Raw genomic sequence first — 20,248 nt, 5'->3', positions numbered from 1 at the left:
ACAGATGCACATTTTAGGTACCCTTTTGATAATTCACTCGTACTGCGTCTGCTTAAATACGCTATGGGAAAAAATATTTTTCTCCTGAACTGAAGCCTTATTCAATCATGCAGTGGATCGAAATGAACCAAAGGCTCAGCAGCAGTGCTGCACGTACCTATGGCTGCGAAGCCAGTCAAAGCCCGCCAGAATGGGCGGGGCCTCTGGCTATATAAGCGGCCGATTCGCCAAAGGATTCAGATTTCTTCTCCTTTAGTGACGACTACGTTGCCAATCTCTGCTGAACTGCCTGATCGCCGTCAACATGCCTCGCAAGCAAAACGCGACTGCCAGTTTCCCACTGTAGAACATCGCTTCCCCTGCCTCTATATGGCGAGAAAAAAGGACATTTCTGAGCAAATTTCCACAGGGTTGATGCAAATGCAGTCCCGTCAATGCAACTGATGCAGCGCACACTGAGACTTCATGTTCTCATTGCGAGAATATTAATCTCTCTTCACTGCGCTCGCGAATCGCTTTCTTTTCTGAAAGCAATCCTGCTTCTCGAGCCCTCCCGTTCTGTTCCTCCCACGATCCTGCGAGGAAGAAACAGAAGAGTGCAACGCCAGGATGAGAATGAGCTTATCCTCATCCCGAAGATCCATCCCGCAGCCGTCTGGATGAGTGGTTCCTGCCGGGGTGCCATCTTGCCGGAGGTCCATGATGAGCTGACCAAGCTCCCTACTCGGCGTGACTCTGCACTTCTTTTTCTTCAGCCCTCACCTCGCTTGACGGCGCTGTGAAAAATATAAATGTCTGCCGCCGCTGGATGAGTCTGTGGCCACTCATCTCTGCCCACCTATGGCTACTGGATGGAAGGCAAAGGCCACCCATCCATCCAAGCCATGCCGGACCACCAACATGCTCGCAGGTCACGCCTATTCGTTGGCTGGGCAGGCTGCCACCGCATTGCATTCCATGGCAGTGCTTTAGGTCTTCCAGGCCAAACTCCTTGCTGCTGCTGATGAGTTGGGCCCAGATGCTGCAACACTCAGGGAGCTGAGGAGTGCAAGACCCTTCGGTACACTGCTCACGTTTTGCGTGCCGAAGTAACGAATCTGCTGGTGACAGGAGCAATAGAGATTGTTCCCCCAGCTCAATGCGACTCAGGGTTTTACATCCGTTACTTCCTTGTCCCCGATAAGGATGGCGACCTTTGCCCCAACCTTGATCTAAGATGTCTGATGAGACAGATATCTCTCATAAGACAGCACTTCAGAATGATCAAAATACGCTCAGGGGACTGGTTCTTTTCTCAACAACTGGCTTGTTCTAGCCCAGTCAAAGGCAGAGGCCTTGCATCACAAAACCCTGCTGCTCAGCCATTTAGAATGCCTAGGGCTCAGGGTGAATTCGATGGGGGCTTGCAAGCCTTCCAGACTGCATACTAAATACTATTTGTCAGGCTAGAACCCCGTCTACAAGACGCCTTTATGCCTCCAAATGGTCGGTGTTCTCTGCTTGGTGCTCAAACTGTGGCGATGTCCCATCAGTCTGTGACATATCAGTGATACTGTTATTGCTGCATGAGTTGTTGGATAAGGTTCAATCGCCCTCCATGCTCAAGGTCTACGTTGCGACTATAGCGGCATCACATGCACCTATAGCAGGCCAGTCAGTAAGGAAAAATTACCTTGTTGAGAGGGGCCAGAAGGCTTAATGCACCACGCCCCCTTACTGTTCCTTCATGGGACCTTCCTACTTTACTAAGAGCCTTAAAAGGTTCCCCTTTTGAGCCACTGCAATCTGTCAGCCTAAAGGCCCTGTCACTAATGACCGCTCTGCTTCTAGCACTAGCATCAATAAAGTGCATGGGTGATTTACAGGCACTCTCCGTAAGCCCTAGTTGCCTGGAATTTGGGACTAACGACTCTAAAGACCAAGGCGTGGCTACATACCCAAAGTGCTCTCCACACCTTTTAGAGCACAAGTAGTTACTCTCTCTTCATTACCAAACACAGTAAAGGATCAAGAGTTTAATCTGTTATCCCCCGTTAGGGCACTGAGAGCATACAATGAACGCTCTGCACAACAGCTCTTTCTCTGCTTTGGTGGCCACACAAAAGGGCTTCTGGTCTCAAAGCAAATGCTTTTTAAGTGGATTGTGGACACTATTCAGCTAGCTTACTCTTCCTTGGTTCTGCAATGTCTCATTGGAGTAAAAGCCCACTCTACTAGAGGGGTCTCCTCGTCCTGGGCATGGTATTGCGGCGTGACCATTACAGAAATTTGTGTGGTGGCCGGCTGGGCTTCACCATTCACTTCGCCAGTGCACTTTGGCCAATCTTTGCCCAAGGCATTGGAAACTCTGCTTGTGCACTCTTGTCCCCCTCGGTGCCAAAGCTGTGCGAGCCTGGGTGATCAAACTAGGTTAGACATAAGCTCACTGAGTTTATTCTGTTACATGGTTGCTATTTTGATATTTTGGCCCTAGTGCCAAATATGATTGCTGGCATTTTTGCCTTTATGATGATAGGACAGATCAGAGCTGACAAGAAGTGAAAAGAAAGAGAGAGGAGGGTAGGATAAGGGAAAGGTCCTCGAGTCGGGATTCGAACTCAGGACGCCCATAATGCAATGGCGCTGTATGTTACATTGTATCTTACAATGTACTCTTACCATAACAGATTAAAGAAAATAATATAATAATCATAATATAACCCTGTTAAGTGATGTAGCTGCCAAAGGCATTTCCATACACACAGCCATTAAACCTTTGTTGACACTAAGTACCATCATTATTTGTTCTATTCTATATCAGGTATTTTATCAGGCAGTCCAAACATTCTTGACATAGTATGAAAAAGTGTCAGTACTGAAAGCGTTTCACTACACATTCCATCCACATAATATCCAAAGACATCAAGTCAACGCTATGTGCTGCAGTGATTGATTGGTTTCAGCGTGTAGGCAACGCTCTGGTGGCATGTGTCTGCTCACAGAGTTTGTGCTTAGGCTGAGTGATCTGTTATTGAATTCCTTTCAGCCAACCACCTGGAGAATAATGACATTTACAGACATCATTATTCACGAAATGACAGCATCAACTCAGGCTTTGATAAAACATTATCGACGGATGGCTGTCTGTATGCCTCCCACAGAGCTGGGCAAAATCCTGCAATGTTACTCTTGATTCATTGTTCTCTGCAACTGTTCACCATGAGCAGAAGAGAGCTTTCTCATTGTGAATCAAAACCTTTACCAATTCTTCACAGAAAACCAATTATATGTTTCCATAACCAAAAACATTTGGTCACGTTGAATTTGAGTTTTCATTGATTCCACACAGTTGGTGTGAGGTGACATTTGAATGTGAGAATGGGGATGTGGCTCGGGGCGCAATTCATGTGAAAATCCTCAGTGAGACAGAACATCTGCATCGATAGCCACAGGTTTTCCTCAAACAAATACCCTGATGATTGTGTAATAACTGAGATGACTGGACCAATGGAACCCACATGCCTATCAAGGACTAATAACCATGTCCTAACCAGGCACGACGAGGCCAGATTCCAGGGCCAGGCAATTTGTCTGCTCAAACAAAATGGGAAAATGGGCCATGACGCAAGATCAATCACAAACACAGCCAATTACAACAGTTTTCTTCATGTGGGTCTCTCACGCTCACAACATACTGCAGCTCAAAAGAACAGTCAAAAATGGCATGACTGGTAAAATGTCTATAAAGTCACAGTCCCTATAAAACTGCAGCGTAATTTTTTTATTAGCATTCTGGTCACATACTCTTAGGACCCCCAATGATTTAGAGCATGGACGTCAAACTTAGTTTCTAGAGGGCCATAGCCATGCAGAGTTTAGCTCCAACACCAATGAAATACACATGAACCAGCTAATCAAGGTATCCAATTACCTGAAAAGTGAAAACTGAAGGTAGGTGTGTTGGAGCTAAACTCTGCAGGACTGTGGCCCTCAAAGAACTGAGTTTGACACACCTGATTTAGAGGTATTACATTTATGAGGTACTAAAGTCAGCAGGTGTTTGTAAAGTGATCTTCTGGTTTTACAGCTTAAAATTAGGTAACAATCACTCACACAAACATACGTCAATATCACTGAGGCCTTGATGACATGTGACCATGATGACAGAGTTCATCTCATCGATACAGGGGCTCAAATGGGTCCATATACATTTGCTCTCTCAGACGTAGATGTAGAACGTGCTCTTTAAAAACAACATGCAAAAATTAATTTGCAAAATTTTCCACAAACAAAACATACAGTTACCGCAGGTTGTTGTCATGCCTATTAAACCTGACCCACATAGAAAAAGGACAGGTGTTCGGAATAGGTCTTGAGCAAATATTTTCCACATATTTGAGGTGAACAAAAACAGATTTTTAATTTCTGCTCGATTATTTCTGTACAATGGTACTTTGAATACCACTTTTGCATGACTGCATTTAATCAATATTAATTTAAAATATCAACCTCAATGTCAATACTTTTAATAATAACAATGACTGAAACAAGTAACTAATTGTTTCAATAAAGCAAAGTGAGTGCATTTAGCACTAGTCTTGGCATCAGTGCAATACTGGGATTCAGCCAACATCAGACAATAGAGGATTTATGACAAAGTACCCGCAGCAACAAAAGGTGTTGCATTTTTAGTTTGAAATAACCTGAGGCTTGTTGACTGAGACAAGTCTTTTAAACATGGACAGAAAAACAGCATTTCACTGCCTCAGTGAAACAACCTTTTCAACCAACCCACTGGGCAGAGAAAGTGTTGTGTGGGCTAGATCAGAAATGCGATAACAAGACCACTGAGTTAAATGAGATCAGCTATAGAGCTGAGCCAAGTTTTGAATACCTCTGTCCGGAGATAAAGTGAAAAAAAGATTGAGATTAAGATTATTTATAGAATGCTGCACGGCATTTCTCATCTTAGACATCAAATTGCAAAATACCTCTTGACGGAGCACTATTTTCACTGCATTTTTACTATGAGCAATGAATCTGTAAAACAAATACATAAACACATCTGATGATTTTTAATGATCAGTCGAATAACTCAGTTTTGCAAAGATATATTATTTTCCACTGAATTTTGTGGATATTAATAGCAAAAACGTAAAATGGAAGCCTTGGAATACATAAAACGTAAATGTTAAATTATACATTAATGATAATGAGCGTCTTGCACAGATGGATTTTGTTTGGATTCCACAATGTTTTAGGCTTACGCATCAAACATTTCCATAACTTCTCACTTGAGAATTAATTTGCATGTTGAAAACGGAGTACTGTAATGCTTTTTTATTTATTTATTGTTTTTAAAGATTTAAAGATTTAAAGGAGTTTTCACGCATATGGTTAACCCTGTGATAATGTTACACTTGTCATTGTTATTTAAAACATTGTTATTTATTTTTTTTATATAAATGTCTTTACATCACAGGTTTTTTTTTTTTTTTTTACCTAGACCAATGGTTCTCAACTCCCATCCTCGGGACCCACTGCTCTGCACATTTTGCATGTCTGCCTTATGAACACTCCTGATTCAGATCATCAACTCATCAACAGGAGAGCGATCCATGAACTGAACTGAGTGTCAAGCCCTGTCTAGGCAATAATCAATATATCGACTTATCGAGTGGGGAAGTTGTGGCCTAGTGGTTAGAGAGTTTGACTGCTCCCCGGGCGGCGCAGCATAAATGGCTGCCTAGCTACTGCCCCGTGTGTGTTCACTGCTGTGTTGTGTGCATTTTGAATGGGTTAAATGCAGAGCACGAATTCTGAGTATGGGCAGGGCTCTACAGTGCGAGTGTATCACTCGCATTTGCGCCTAAAAATAGTTATGTGCGAACTTGAAAAATAATTTACGAGCACAGTGTGCGAGTGACGGGCTGTTCTCAATACACTGAACAACAGCGCGATGAAGCAACGCATACCATTGATTTCACATGGAACTGAGCAACATAGACAGTATATAAAAGAGCAAGAGGATGGGACAGCGTTGCGGCTGCGCGATGTGTAAACATAGACAGTATGTGTGAAAATAGCATGAAGACGCACTTAACTTTATGCAAATGAGAGCGACGATTCGCAACCAATGAGCCAATCACTGAAATAGTGTGGGAATGTGCGGGAGCTGCTGGATTTTAAGTGAGAGAGTCAAGTGAGGTAAAAACTGGAAAGAAAATATTGGTAGCTGCTATAAAAAAGAAGAACATAAGTTTATATTTTAAGCGAAAAAGAGATGAGGAGAAAGAGGAATCAGGTGAGGGGGATATGGAAGGCTTAACTAACTTTATCGAGGTTTCTTCACAAGATTTACCTGAAGCTGAGAACAACTTTAGCGAACCTACGGTGACTAGCACTGTCACTTCAGCGTCCACTGCAGCCGGCAGAGAGAGATCATATACATTTAATGTCAATTGGTTTAACATTTTCCCATGGCTGGATTTCGAGAACAACCTCATGTTCTGCAAATATTGTAGAGGGCAGAAACAGGCTGGCAACTCGTCGTTTGTGTCAGGAAATCCACATTTGAAAAAAGATAGCGTAACGAAACATAACATCTCGCGGCGGCATATTCAGTGTAGAGACCTGTACATGTTGAGACAGGAGAAACCATCGAGCACGGTGTCAGCAGCCTTGAAAAGGCAAGTGCTGCTATCTGAGGAGGAGAAGAGGAGGCAGCTGAAAATAAAGATAAACATTGCATATTTTATTGCGAAAGAAGAGGAACCTTTTGTCAAATTTGGGCTGCTTTTCAGACTCCACCACAAAAATGGAGTTGACATTAATCCCACATACGACAATGATGTAAGATGTGCGGAGATGATCGGTCAAATTGCTGACATAATGAGAGAGGGCCTGTCAGCGAAGCTTAAAGCGGCAAAGTATCTAGCCGTTCTAATAGACGGAGACACTGATATATCCAACACCGAATGCGAGATTGTTTATGTGCGCTTGTTGGAGGATGGGAAGCCAGTCAATCTCCTGGTCGGACAACAGACCCTTGAACACTCCCATGCCATAGGTAAGTTGTTTCTCTTTATAGGCTTTATTCTTGTGTAAAGTTGAATATTTCTGCAATAATTATAAAACTTTGTGTCCGGGGTAACGTTAACGTTATAAAGTAAATGAAGTAAATTTACGTAGCTAACAATCACTTCGCTACAACTTCATATCTGTGTGGGCTTTTACCATGTAAAACACTGCGACTCGTACACAATCTATGCTTTCATTTATAGCAACTTTATTTTTCTAAATTAATCAACAGATATAATAATCATTTGAAATAATCAAAATAATCATTAGTTGCAGCACTTAAGTTGAATCATATTCGCAATGGAGATAGAATTTAGTTTGTCAGAAAGAGTTTTGTATAACTTAATTGTTTTTTTGTGTTGTCAATTGAGGTGTTTTGGATGCCACAAAGGCCGCATTTTGTGCCGTTTGCCCAGAGGAGGATGGAGGGTCATGGATGAAGAAGTGCATCTCCTTTGGGGCAGATGGCGCCTCTGTGAACATCGGCCACCGTGGGGGAGTGATTGCCCATCTGCAGAGAGAGGCAGGGAGGCATATAATACCAATCCACTGTATGCCACATAGGTTTGTAAATAATGAAAAAAAAAATCTCTATGATTTATATGTATTTGCTAGTACATTACTAGTGTGCTAGTGATGCTAAACAATGTATTATAGCTCCATTTATACTTATTTATAAGTATTACTATTCTATAAACATATTTAGAAAGAATCATTACCTATACTGCATTATAAGAACAGGTATAGTTAAATTCATATTAAAGTACTTTAGGCATGAGTTTTAAAGTCTAAGTACTTTAAGCACGACTTATAAGTAATTATAAAGATACTATAAATGTAACTATAACTCAGTATAATGCAGTATAGGTTTTTATTGAGTCTTTATAAATATATTTATATAATAGTAATACTTATAAATAAGTATAAATGGGACTATAATTCTTTATAAGCATGATCGTAATTGAAAGTGTTACCGAAAATACCACAGAATTATTTTTATGTTGGCACAAGAGAGAGACTCATTTGAATTGTTTGAAAGATTCTTTTTTTTACTTTCACAGGCTAGAGCTGGCAATACTGACCGTTCAAAAGAAAGAGCCAAAGGTTTCTGTTGTATATGATCTTCTACATCTGATATGGAAGACTTATCACTTCAGTGGAAAATCCAAACGAGAGCTCTATGGTCTCGGACAAGAGCTTGGTGTGGATATTTGTACACCAGCTAGCGTCAAGGGAACTCGTTGGATCCCCCATGTCCACAGAGCCCAAAGTGTTCTTGCGGCATGGACAAGAGGACCTTGCTCATGACCAAGGCCAGTACTCAGTTGTTCTGCAGCACATGGAACACCTGGCAGTAGCATCAACAACAGCTGAAGTTCAAGGGTGGGCAAAAAAGGTCAGTTTTACTTAGTTTAACACTAATTTACAAAAAATAGGTTCAAAAGTCAAAAGAACTTTTAGAATCAAGTAATTGACAAATGTCTAGGCAGAAACAAATTCAACTTAAATTAACTAACACGTTTACTGTGCACTTGTTTACTCACTACTTAACAGATAAAGCGGGAAATGGAGAATGCACTCTTTTGTGTATTCTGCCATTTTCTCTCTGACATGTTTGAGGAGCTATCCTCACTTAGCCTGACCTTGCAAAGGAATGACCTGATCCTCCCCCAAGCCACATCAGAGTTGAGGAAGACAGTGACCAGACTGGAAGCACTTAAGTTTAGGGCAAAGGCAGGAGGCATGCTGGAGAAGATCCAGACAGTGCTCGCTCAGCAGCAGGGTGATGAGAGGAGATTCCAGGTGTGTTAGGATGAGAGTTTGTTAGGATGTAAGATAAATCGATGATTAAGACAAATTCTCAGTGTGAGAATCAATGTTTTTGTTGCACAATACAATACAAACAATTAGAGGATAAGGAGGGAAATGTAGTGAAGATTGGAGAAGTCTTTAAAAAAATAGAGACTGACAAATGGCCAGACATTTCATTGTGTGTTGGTGTGTGTCTCTCTGCCTCTCTCTGTGTGTGTGACGTGTGTGTTATTTCTGTTTTAGGGAATAACACTGAAGGGGAATCTGAAAGGCTTTACAGACCTCACTAATCCCCAGCTGAGGCAGCACATGGAGGCAGCCATCAACATCGTTCGTAGGAGACCTCAAAGCCAGGTTTGGTGGTTTGCTGAAGGATGAAAGTGCCCAGACCCCAGTGGAGTCTTTCAGAGTGCTTAACCCTGACACATGGCTAGAAGACCAGGCCAGCCTTCTCACCTTTGGTGATGATGATGTGGCAGACCTGGTGAGGCATTTCAAGGAGCCTCTAGAGAGGTAAGAATTTATTTGACACGGCATTGTCATTGAGACAATGTTGTTTGCATATTTGCAAATTCACTTGCTGTGTTCAAACTTGCAGATCGGGGTGCAACTTGGCTGCAATCCAGGATGAGTGGCAGGGCCTGAAAACCCTGGTCAGCCACAATTTCAAAGACAAGTCTTATAGTTGCCTGTGGGAGACCATGTTGACAAAGGACCCTTACAGGCTTGACTATAAGGTAGGCCAACAGTACTGAGTGGTTGCGTATGGTATCCTTCTAAGGTTGGTTTTGATAAGTTAATGGTAAGAGTTTAAATGAAATTGAAAAGTATCTTCTTTTCTCTAGAACATACTGGAGTTGGTGCAGATTATGCTGGTGCTGCCCATTTCAGCTGCCCAGTGTGAGCGAGGCTTCTCTGCGCAGAATCGAATTAAGACTTCATCAAGAAGCTGCCTTGGGGTCTCCACCACCGAAGACCTGATGAGGATCAGCCTGGAGGGGCCTTCTGTCGAGGAGTTCGATCCCACTCCTGCTGTGAACCGCTGGCTGACCTCCAAGCGTTCCAGACGGCCAACATATAAAAGCAACTGGACAACTGATATCCTTTGCATCTGATATACCAATTTTGCACATGCAGTATATGCATGAAATTTGTTCATTTGTTTAATAAACAAATTAAAAAAAAAAAACTTTTTTTGTACTGCGCTCCTAAATTTCTTTGTGTGCTCCTAAATTTTTTCATTTAGGAGCACCTGTACTCCTTGGGAAAAAAGTTAGCGTAGAGCCCTGATGGGTCATGTCACTTGAAATATATGTACATGACATCAATCATTTTTGGTGACGCAATATATCGCCCATTATATTTTACTTAATTTATGTCCATATTTTGTACATTCCACTTGTGCCTGTGTCTTTTGCATCTTCTTGTAAATAACATGATATAGTCATGACGTGCTAGTACAAATTCAAAAAGAAATGCTACAAAAACATTTTCACAGATATGGTCTTGTTTAGGGACCAGTGCCTTTGAGCATACGGACATCTGAGTGCTGAATAGTGACTGTGTTTTTCAGCAATAGTGTGCACCCTTAATTTACAGAGAAAAGAAGGTAAGGGTAAAATCTGTAAATGGAAAAATCTCCATTCAAGCTCTTGTGCATTTTTCTAGCCTAGCCCTGTCCACACCAATGCGGTTATTTTTAAAACCGCAGGTTTTTCTACATGGTTTGGCCATTTGTCCACACGCAAACACAGCACCGAGTCACTTAAACATTTTTGAAAATGCCTACCAGGGTGAAAATGTTCAAAAACTCTGGTTGCAGTGTTATCACGTAGACAGCTACTCATGTTCTGAGCTAGATCTCCAGCTACTGGAAACTTTTCCAGGTTTCTGATTAGCCAACAAGGCTTTATGGTTGAGATTATATCTCCACCTGTTGTTTTGGCATGCTCTTGACTAGGGCTGAAACGATTCCTCGAGTTACTCGAGTAACTCGATTACAAAAAATGATCGAGGAAAATTCCTCTGCCTCGAAGCCTCTTTTTATTTATTTTAGATCTCACGTCAGGTTCTTTCGCAATTATTTTTTTAATGTGACAACGCGTTTGCGTCACCCACAAAGTGGAAGGAGACACAAGGAGTCAGCAGTGTTTTGATTTGAGGGCACGGGCAAACGTAAAGAGAACGTCGTGGCGTGTGTCCATTGCAAGATAGAGCTGGCACACCACAACTAGGGCCCTATGATTTCCGCGATGCAGAAAACTCAGAGGGAATCGCGGAATAAAACAGATTTTACAGTTTAACGCGGAATGGCACGGAATTTGCCAAATTTTGAATTAATTAATCAAAAATAGGTCATTGCACTTACATCAAATCACGATATGGACTAATATCTGTAAATATTAAGCCGGAACAGTCTATTTAAATATGAATCCTGCATGTTCTGCGTGTCTGTGTTAATGAATAGAGCAGAAGCGCGACGTTACACACACTGAAGCGCGAGTGACGCTCGCGGCAATTTCAGCATCTGCTTTCTCACTAAATAAGGACGTGAACACATGAACAACATCTCCAGAACTGCTCTGACAGTCACTTAATGGGCATTTGACCGTTTGATTTGAGTAAAATTAGCGTCACATCACATACACAGAACTGTAAAGGTACGTCAACCCGTCAAAATAAAAGTCCTGTTTAGTTTAGTTATTGCGGTTTAGTATCAAAAAGTTAAGTTTGCTTAATTTTCAATAATTAAAAGATAAATTAAATTAATGTTTTAGGTGTTTAATGTTTAATGTGCATCTCAGAAAATGCTTTATTTAAAACCCCAACTGAATTGCAACTTTATTGTCATTGTTCACAGTACAAGTACAGACAGAGAAACAATGGGTACTAATTAAATGTTTATTTTTGATGTATGCATTGCATTCTATGCATTTGAAAAATAAAAAAAAATAAAAATTCTAAAAAAGGAAACTTAGTTGTTCATTTTAAGAGACCCAGGAGTCTTATTTTCTCTTGAATAATTAATATTGCACTTTAATTAAGCAAAAACACATTTTATCTGATTACTCGATTAATCGATGGAATTTTTGGTAGAATACTCGATTACTACAATATTCGATAGCTACAGCCCTACTCTTGGCAGTGCATCATAGCATGCGTTTGCTTTTTCATTTGGACAGGGATAGGCATTTGGACAGAGGCTTCAGACAAGAGAAGGTACCAGTGACAGGTACCAGTGATACCTTCTTGATTCCCACTCCCTGACTGCGGGTGTCGCTGTTGGACAGTGTTTTCTCTACTTCCTGTTGGCCTTCTGTAGCTAACCGTAGCTCCGTGTAGCTGTTTTTATTTTATTTTTTCTCTAGAATCTTTATCTTACTATAACTCTGTTTTTTAAAGTGATAAAATATAACTTAATTCACACCATATTTCTGATATTATCGATCAATCTTATCAGATTAATTTTGATCGTTCACTTTTATTTTATATCCGTGAGTGCAGTACACCTGCAAAGCGCTAGCACTCGTTAGCTTGTCATTAGCATTTTCATTCAAACCTATCGCTGTTTTCTTTTCTCCTCTCCTCTCTCTCGCTCCAGTTTTTCACAAGTTCATCAAACAACCGCAGTAAGAATATTTCATCAAGTACGGTGAGTAATGGCTTCTCCTGCTATTGTTATTTGCACTTCTTGCCACATGTACAGTTTATCTATCTCTGTCGCAGATGAGGGATTCATATGTGATAAATGTAGGGAAATAGTTAGGCTGACAGAGAAGATTTCAGAATTAGAGACACGCATCCAAACTTTAATTAAGGACAGTAAGAATGTTAGGGCTCTAGATACGGCTTTGGATGAGTCTAGCTCAGGGATTCCTGTACATTGTTCGGTTCCGGCAACAGAGCCCCTGCAGCAGGGTAACTGGGTGACAGTGAGGCAGCGTAGTCGTGGGTCAAAACACCGCTCTTCTGTTCCGATCAAAACATTAAACAGGTTTTCCCCACTCAGTGATGCACCCACTGAGAAACCTGATTAAAGTGCTCTAGTTATTGGTGATTCTATTGTACGGAACGTGAATATAGAGACACCAGCCACCATAGTCAAATGTTTACTGTGTGCCAGAGCGCCTGACATCTTGGCAAATTTAAAAGTGCTAGCTAATGCTAAACGTAAATACAGTAAGATTGTTATTCATGCCGGCGCTAATGATGTTCGACTTCGCCAGTCGGAGATCACTAAAAATAACATTAAAGAGGTGCTTGAACTTGCAAGCACAATGTCAGACACTGTAATATGCTCTGGTCCCCTCCCTGCTTACCGTGGTGACGAGATGCATAGCAGATTGTCATCACTCAATGGCTGGATGTCTAAGTGGTGCCCACAGAATAACATTGGTTTCATAGACAATTGGACGAGCTTTTGGGGCAGACCTGACCTGTTGAAAAGAGATGGTCTTCATCCCTCCTGGGGTGGCGCCACTGTTCTCTCTAGAAATATGGCAAATAGTCTTAGTGTTTATACTTGACTAACTGGGGCCCAGGTCAGGAAGCAGACAGACTGGCTAAACCGACCGTCTGCTAGCTGCCTCACGTCACAAAGGTCAGCTAATTCTCAGCACATAGAGACTCTTTCACCTAGATATCACACTATAGAGACTGTGTCTGTTCCCCGAACTAGAAAATACAAAAAACGTCCAAACCAAGTTAAGATTAACAATTTAACTGAGGTTCAACAAATAAAAAACAGATGCAATATAGATAAACAAATGATAAAGCTTGGCTTATTGAATATCAGATCCCTTTCTACGAAAACACTTTTTCTAAATAATATGATCACTGATCATAATATAGATATGCTCTGTTTGACAGAAACCTGGCTAAAACCTGATGATTACATTATTTTAAATGAGTCCACCCCCCAAGATCACTGTTATAAACATGAGCCACGTCTAAAAGGCAAAGGGGGAGGTGTTGCTTCAATTTATAACAACGTTTTCAGGATTTCTCAGAGGGCAGGCTTCAAGTAGAACTCGTTTGAAGTAATGGTGCTTCATATAACATTATCCAGAGAAACAAATGTTAATCATAAATCCCCTGTTATGTTTGTACTGGCTACTGTATACAGGCCACCAGGGCACCATACAGACTTTATTAAAGAGTTTGGTGATTTTACATCCGAGTTAGTTCTGGCTGCAGATAAAGTTTTAATAGGTGATTTTAATATCCACATTGATAATGAAAAAGATGCACTGGGATCAGCATTTATAGACATTCTGAACTCTATTGGGGTTAGACAACACGTTTCAGGACCTTCTCATTGTCGAAATCATACTCTAGATTTAATACTGTCACATGGAATTGATGTTGATAGTGTTGAAATTATGCAGCCAAGTGATGATATCTCAGATCGTTATTTAGTTTTGTGCAAACTTCATATAGCCAAAATTGTAAATTCTACTTCTTGTTACAAGTATGGAAGAACCATCACTTCTACCACAAAAGACTGCTTTTTAAGTTATCTTCCTGATGTATCCAAATTCCTTAGCATATCCAAAACCTCAGTACAACTTGATGATGTAACAGAAACTATGGACTCTCTCTTTTCTAGCACTTTACATACAGTTGCTCCTTTACGCTTAAGGAAGGTTAAGGAAAACAGTTTAACACCATGGTATAATGAGCATTCTCGCACCCTAAAGAGAGCAACCCGAAAAATGGAGCGCAGCTGGAGGAAAACAAAACTAGAGATATTTCATATTGCTTGGCGGGAAAGTAACCTATCCTACAGAAAAGCATTAAAAACTGCTAGATCCGATTACTTTTCTTCTCTTTTAGAAGAAAACAAACATAACCCCAGGTATTTATTCAATACAGTGGCTAAATTAACAAAAAATAAAGCCTCAAACGAGTGTTGACATTTCCCAACACCACAGCAGTAATGACTTTATGAATTACTTTACTTCTAAAATCGATACTATTACTATTAGAGATAAAATTGCAACCATTCAGCCGTCAGCTACAGTATCGCATCAGACAGTGTACTATAGAACCCCTGAGGAACAGTTCCACTCATTCTCTAAAAAAAGTGAAGTGAAGTGACATTCAGCCAAGTATGGTGTCCCATACTCAGAATTTGTGCTCTGCATTTAACCCATCCGAAATGCACACACACAGAGCAGTGAACACACACACACACACACTGTGAGCACACACCCAGAGCAGTGGGCAGCCATTTATGCTGCGGCGCCCGGGGAGCAGTTGGGGGTTCGATGCCTTGCTCAAGGGCACCTAAGTCGTGGTATTGAAGGTGGAGAGAGAACTGTACATGCACTCCCCCCACCCACAATTCCTGCCGGCCCGGGACTCGAACTCACAACCTTTCGATTGGGAGTCCGACTCTCTAACCATTAGGCCACGACTTCCCCTATAGGAGAGGAATAGGAGAGGAATAGGAGAGGAAGAGGAGAGGAGAATTGTATAAAACGAATTGTTTCATGTATCGCTGCTCCTCTATAGGAGAGGAAGAATTGTATAAACTTGTTAAATCATCTAAACCAACAACATGAATGTTAGACCCTATACCATCTAAGCTCCTAAAAGAGGTGCTTCCAGATGTCATAGATCCTCTTCTGACTATTATTAATTCCTCATTGTCATTAGGATATGTCCCCAAAACTTTCAAACTGGCTGTTATTAAGCCTCTCATCAAAAAAAACACAACTTGACCCCAAAGAGCTAGTTAAATATAGACCAATCTCGAATCTCCCTTTTCTGTCCAAGATACTAGAAAAAGTGGTATCCTCACAACTATATTCCTTCTTAGAGAAAAATGGTATATGTGAGGATTTCCAGCAGGATTTAGACTGTATCATAGTACTGAGACTGCTCTCCTTAGAGTTACAAATGATCTGCTCTTATCATCTGATCGTGGGTGTATCTCTCTATTAATTTTATTGGATCTTAGTGCTGCGTTTGACACAATTGACCACAACATTCTTTTGCATAGACTTGAACACTTTATTGGCATTAATGGAAGTGCATTAGCATGGTTTAAATGTACTTATATGAGCGCCATCAGTTCGTAGCAGTGAATGAAGATGTATCATATCGATCACAAGTGCAGTATGGAGTACCTCAAGGCTCAGTACTAGGGCCGCTACTCTTCACGCTTTATATGTTCCCCTTGGGAGATATCATCAGGAAACATGGTGTTAGCTTTCACTGTTATGCTGATGATAATCAGCTCTATATTTCTTCGCAGCCCGGTGAAACACACCAATTTGAAAAACTAATGGAATGCATAGTCGATATAAAAAACTGGATGAAGAGTAATTTCTTACTGCTAAATTCTGAAAAAACAGAGGTGTTAATTAAAAATATAAAAAAATAAAATATATAAAAATATATCTAAATTAGGCTTATGCTCTAAATGTCAAATGCAGAAATGTTAATCCTTGCATTTATGACCTCAAGGTTAGATTATTGTAATGCTTTATTGGGTGGTTGTTCTGCACGCTTGGTAAACAAACTACAGCTAGTCCAAAATGCAGCAGCAGAGTTCTTACTAGAACCAGGAAATATGACCATATTAGCCCGGTTCTGTCAACACTGCACTGGCTCCCTATCAAACATCGTATAGATTTTAAAATATTGCTTATTACTTATAAAGCCCTGAATGGTTTAGCACCTCAGTATTTGAATGAACTCCTTTTACATTATAATCCTCTAAGTCCACTACGTTCTCAAAACTCAATTTGATAATACCTAGAATATCAAAATCAACTGCGGGCGGCAGATCCTTTTCCTATTTGGCACCTAAACTCTGGAATAACCTACCTAACATTGTTCGAGAGGCAGACACACTCTTGCAGTTTAAATCTAGATTAAAGACCCATCTCTTTAACCTGGCTTACACATAACATACTAATATGCTTTTAATATCCAAATCCGTTAAAGGATTTTTAGGCTGCATTAATTAGGTAAACCGGAACCGGGAACACTTCCCATAACACCCTATGTACTTGCTACATCATTAGAAGAATGGCATCTACGCTAATATTTGTCTGTTTCTCTCTTATTCCGAGGTCACCGTAGCCACCAGATCCAGTCTGTATCCAGATCAGAGGGTCACTGCAGTCACCCGGATCCAGTACGTATCCAGACCAGATGGTGGATCAGCACCTAGAAAGGACCTCTACTGCCCTGAAAGACAGCCGAGACCAGGACAACTAGAGCCCCAGATACAGATCCCCTGTAAAGACCTTGTCTCAGAGGACCACCAGGACAAGACCACAGGAAACAGATGATTCTTCTACACAATCTGACTTTGCTGCACCCTAATTGAACTACTGGTTTCGTCTGGTCAGAGGAGAACTGGCCCCCCAACTGAGCCTGGTTTCTCCCAAGGTTTTTTTCTCCATTCTGTCACCGATGGAGTTTCGGTTCCTTGCCGCTGTCGCCTCAGGCTTGTTTAGTTGGGGTCACTTCATCTACAGCGATATCGTTGACTTGATTGCAAATAAATGCACAGACACTATTTAACTGAACAGAGATGACATCACTGAATTAAATGATCATTTTGCATTATTGACACACTGTTTTCCTAATGAATGTTGTTCAGTTGCTTTGACGCAATGTATTTTGTTTAAAGCGCTATATAAATAAAGGTGACTTGACTTGACTTGAGAAACATACAATGTGCAGAGCAGTTGAGGATCACTGACCTAGAGGATGGCCTATGTTAAAAGCCGGGAAAAGTCATCCAAAGCACAGGTTCTGAGACTCTAATGCAGGGTGTTCAGAAAAAGAAGGATGCAAACCAGAGTACAACCATGCAGAAAGTGAAAATACAGCAGACGTGAGACTTCAAGCTCTCCAGGCAATTTATGATTACGGATATGAGAGTCAGTAGGCGTATTCATTCAGGCATAGCAGCATGATTTGGGCAGCAAGAAAATTCCTGTGAAAGTCACCTGATCTTCAGTTGAGAACACGAAATGAGATATAGTCAGGATTGGCCATTAATTGTCCACTATTCACAATTTCAAGATCTGCATATAAATAGCATGACAATTAATTTTTGTCAGCCTAAATCTGTTTGGATGTTATTGACAAATTATTGGTTATGTCTAACCCTTATATTAAATGAATACTGCCTCACATTATAACCTGTCATTTTAGTGCTCTCAATAGGCAGTCACAACACTAGAAATGTACTGATTTGAGTGACACAGGTGGGCTTTTATTTCCTCTGTAACTAGGCAACAGCAGCTTATAGAGAGTTTTAAGTTGTGTTCTTGAAAGTGTTATTACTAACCAAAAACAAATGCAACCATTTAAGTAATTCAACAACAAAAACCTCAAGGTCACTTCCTTCCTGTTTTGATGATGACCACAGACTGCAAGGCCTTTTCTGGTTAAAACAAAGCCCACCAAATGATCTGTAATAGATTTACAGATAGATTTTGTCATGAAACTATTCTTAAAGAAACCAAGATCCTCACCAAGTGCCAGAAGAAATCAACAGGCTTGACTAGCTGACCAGGCTGCTTTCCTTAGCTGCTGTCCAGGGAACTCTTCACCTAAAAAAAGACAACAGACAAATTTTCATTAGTGAAGCAATGTTTTATGCAATATATATCAACTGGGGTCTGAATTACGGAAATGAGAGTGGAAAAAGACAAAAATATTTATTGAAAGAATGGGTTAATGTTGATAAAAAAAAAAGAGGTTGGTGCTTCTGGGTGGGTGCTCTTGTTTCTAAGCAACAAAAACCTTGACTCATCCCCTCATTGTTCTTATGTTGTTCAACAGCTACAAAAAATAAAACCTACGGCTCTGGCTGCTTTTGTACGTCTGTAATCAAACCTTCATCAGCCCTTTGATGTTACAGAACCTGGATCAATAAACACATCAAACACATATGCTATGAAATACAATATATTATAGAATGAGTTCTCTCAAAAATATTAATTTGCTGAAAATGTACTCATTACCCTCAAGATTTAGATGATGTTTCCTCATCTTAACAGGATAGTTCACCCCAAAATGAAAATTGTGTCATTTACTCACTCTGTGGTTCCAAACCTGTATTTGTTTCTTTCCTATGTTGAACATAAAACAAGATATTTTGAAGAATGCCGGTAATCAAACAGTTGATGGTACCCATTGACTTCCATAATATTTCTTTCCCAACAACTGCTTGGTTCTTCAGAATTCTTCAAAATAACTTCTTTTGTGTTCAACATAACGAAAGTTTAGAAAAAAAATATTTTTGGGTGAACCATTCCTTTGATATATATATATATATATATATATATATATATATATATATATATATAAATTAGAATTACATCACTTGCTCACCAATGGATCCTCTGCAGTGAATGGGTGCCGTCAGAATAAAGGCCCCGATATACTTCAAACGAAATCAAAGAACGACCTGATATGATGTCATTTCAAATACAAAATCAGGCCGAGACAAAGTTAGTTTTGAGTTTGTTTCGGCAGTTCGAAACAGCTGACCAAAGCAAACTTTCTGGGGGAGGTTGTTTTGGCTCCTAAATTCATTTGAACTTCCATTGATCCGTGACAGTTACGCAGTCTGTGAGTGTCTTGAAACTCCATCTTCATTGACATGCAATTTGTTTTTTTTCAGGTTCGTTTCTCATTCAAGGGAGGTAAGGCAGGAGAACTTTATCTCCGGCCTAGTCACCAGCAACATGAATACACTGGAGTGTCAAATAGCTGAGCTGGCACCAATATATTCGCACATGTGTGTTCATTCGCAGACATACTTAAAAGATTCAGATAAAGCATTTGGTTCATAGAAAGAAATTGCAACAAAGCTTGGTGTCGACGACCCAGAGTTATGCAAAAAGCGAAAGTTTTCCAAAGCCATGAAAATAATGAAATGAGAGAGTAAAGATATAAGGTAGCAAGTACCAAATACATGCGTTTCAAATAAATGTTACAACATATTGCTGCTGCTGCTGCTGCTGCTCTTGTTCTTTCAATAAGCAAATTTTAAGGGTATACAATAAATTAAATGCCAAACTAACATACAATAAACCTTTGTTTTTTTTTTATCAAAAGCAAATAATGACACCACATACAAAATAAAAAGATGTAACAATTTATCCAGTTTAAGAAAATATATGAACACTAATGAAATAAATAACAAACTGACTCTAATATTTTTTCCCACATCATGCTAAAGTTTACAGACTATGAGCCATTCACACTTCCCATAAAGGACTGATTATGGAAATGGTATGGTTCTTCTGTCGTGCAAACATGATACTTGACTCTGAACTGCTGCTAATCATTATTCATTTGTCTATAATATTCGTACCATTGGTGACCGTCTCACAGCTAG

The 20,248-nt window shown here is 40.3% G+C and overlaps 1 protein-coding gene across 1 annotated transcript in view; it reads right to left on the bottom strand.

Moving 5' to 3' along the window:
- ncalda (neurocalcin delta a) overlaps positions 1 to 18,452 on the bottom strand; it is a 79,340-nt gene extending 60,888 nt beyond the window's left edge. The window contains exon 1 of the mRNA XM_059567392.1: positions 18,375 to 18,452. The gene's annotated coding sequence lies outside the window, so the exon portion shown is untranslated. The remainder of the gene's footprint in view (positions 1 to 18,374) is intronic.
- Positions 18,453 to 20,248: the final 1,796 nt, after the last annotated feature.

Source organism: Carassius carassius, chromosome 15, assembly GCF_963082965.1.
Source record: "Carassius carassius chromosome 15, fCarCar2.1, whole genome shotgun sequence".
NCBI classification, from domain to species: Eukaryota; Metazoa; Chordata; class Actinopteri; order Cypriniformes; family Cyprinidae; genus Carassius; species Carassius carassius.
Note: the sequence above shows the minus strand (reverse complement) of the source record. Positions and strands in the feature narration are given on the sequence as shown.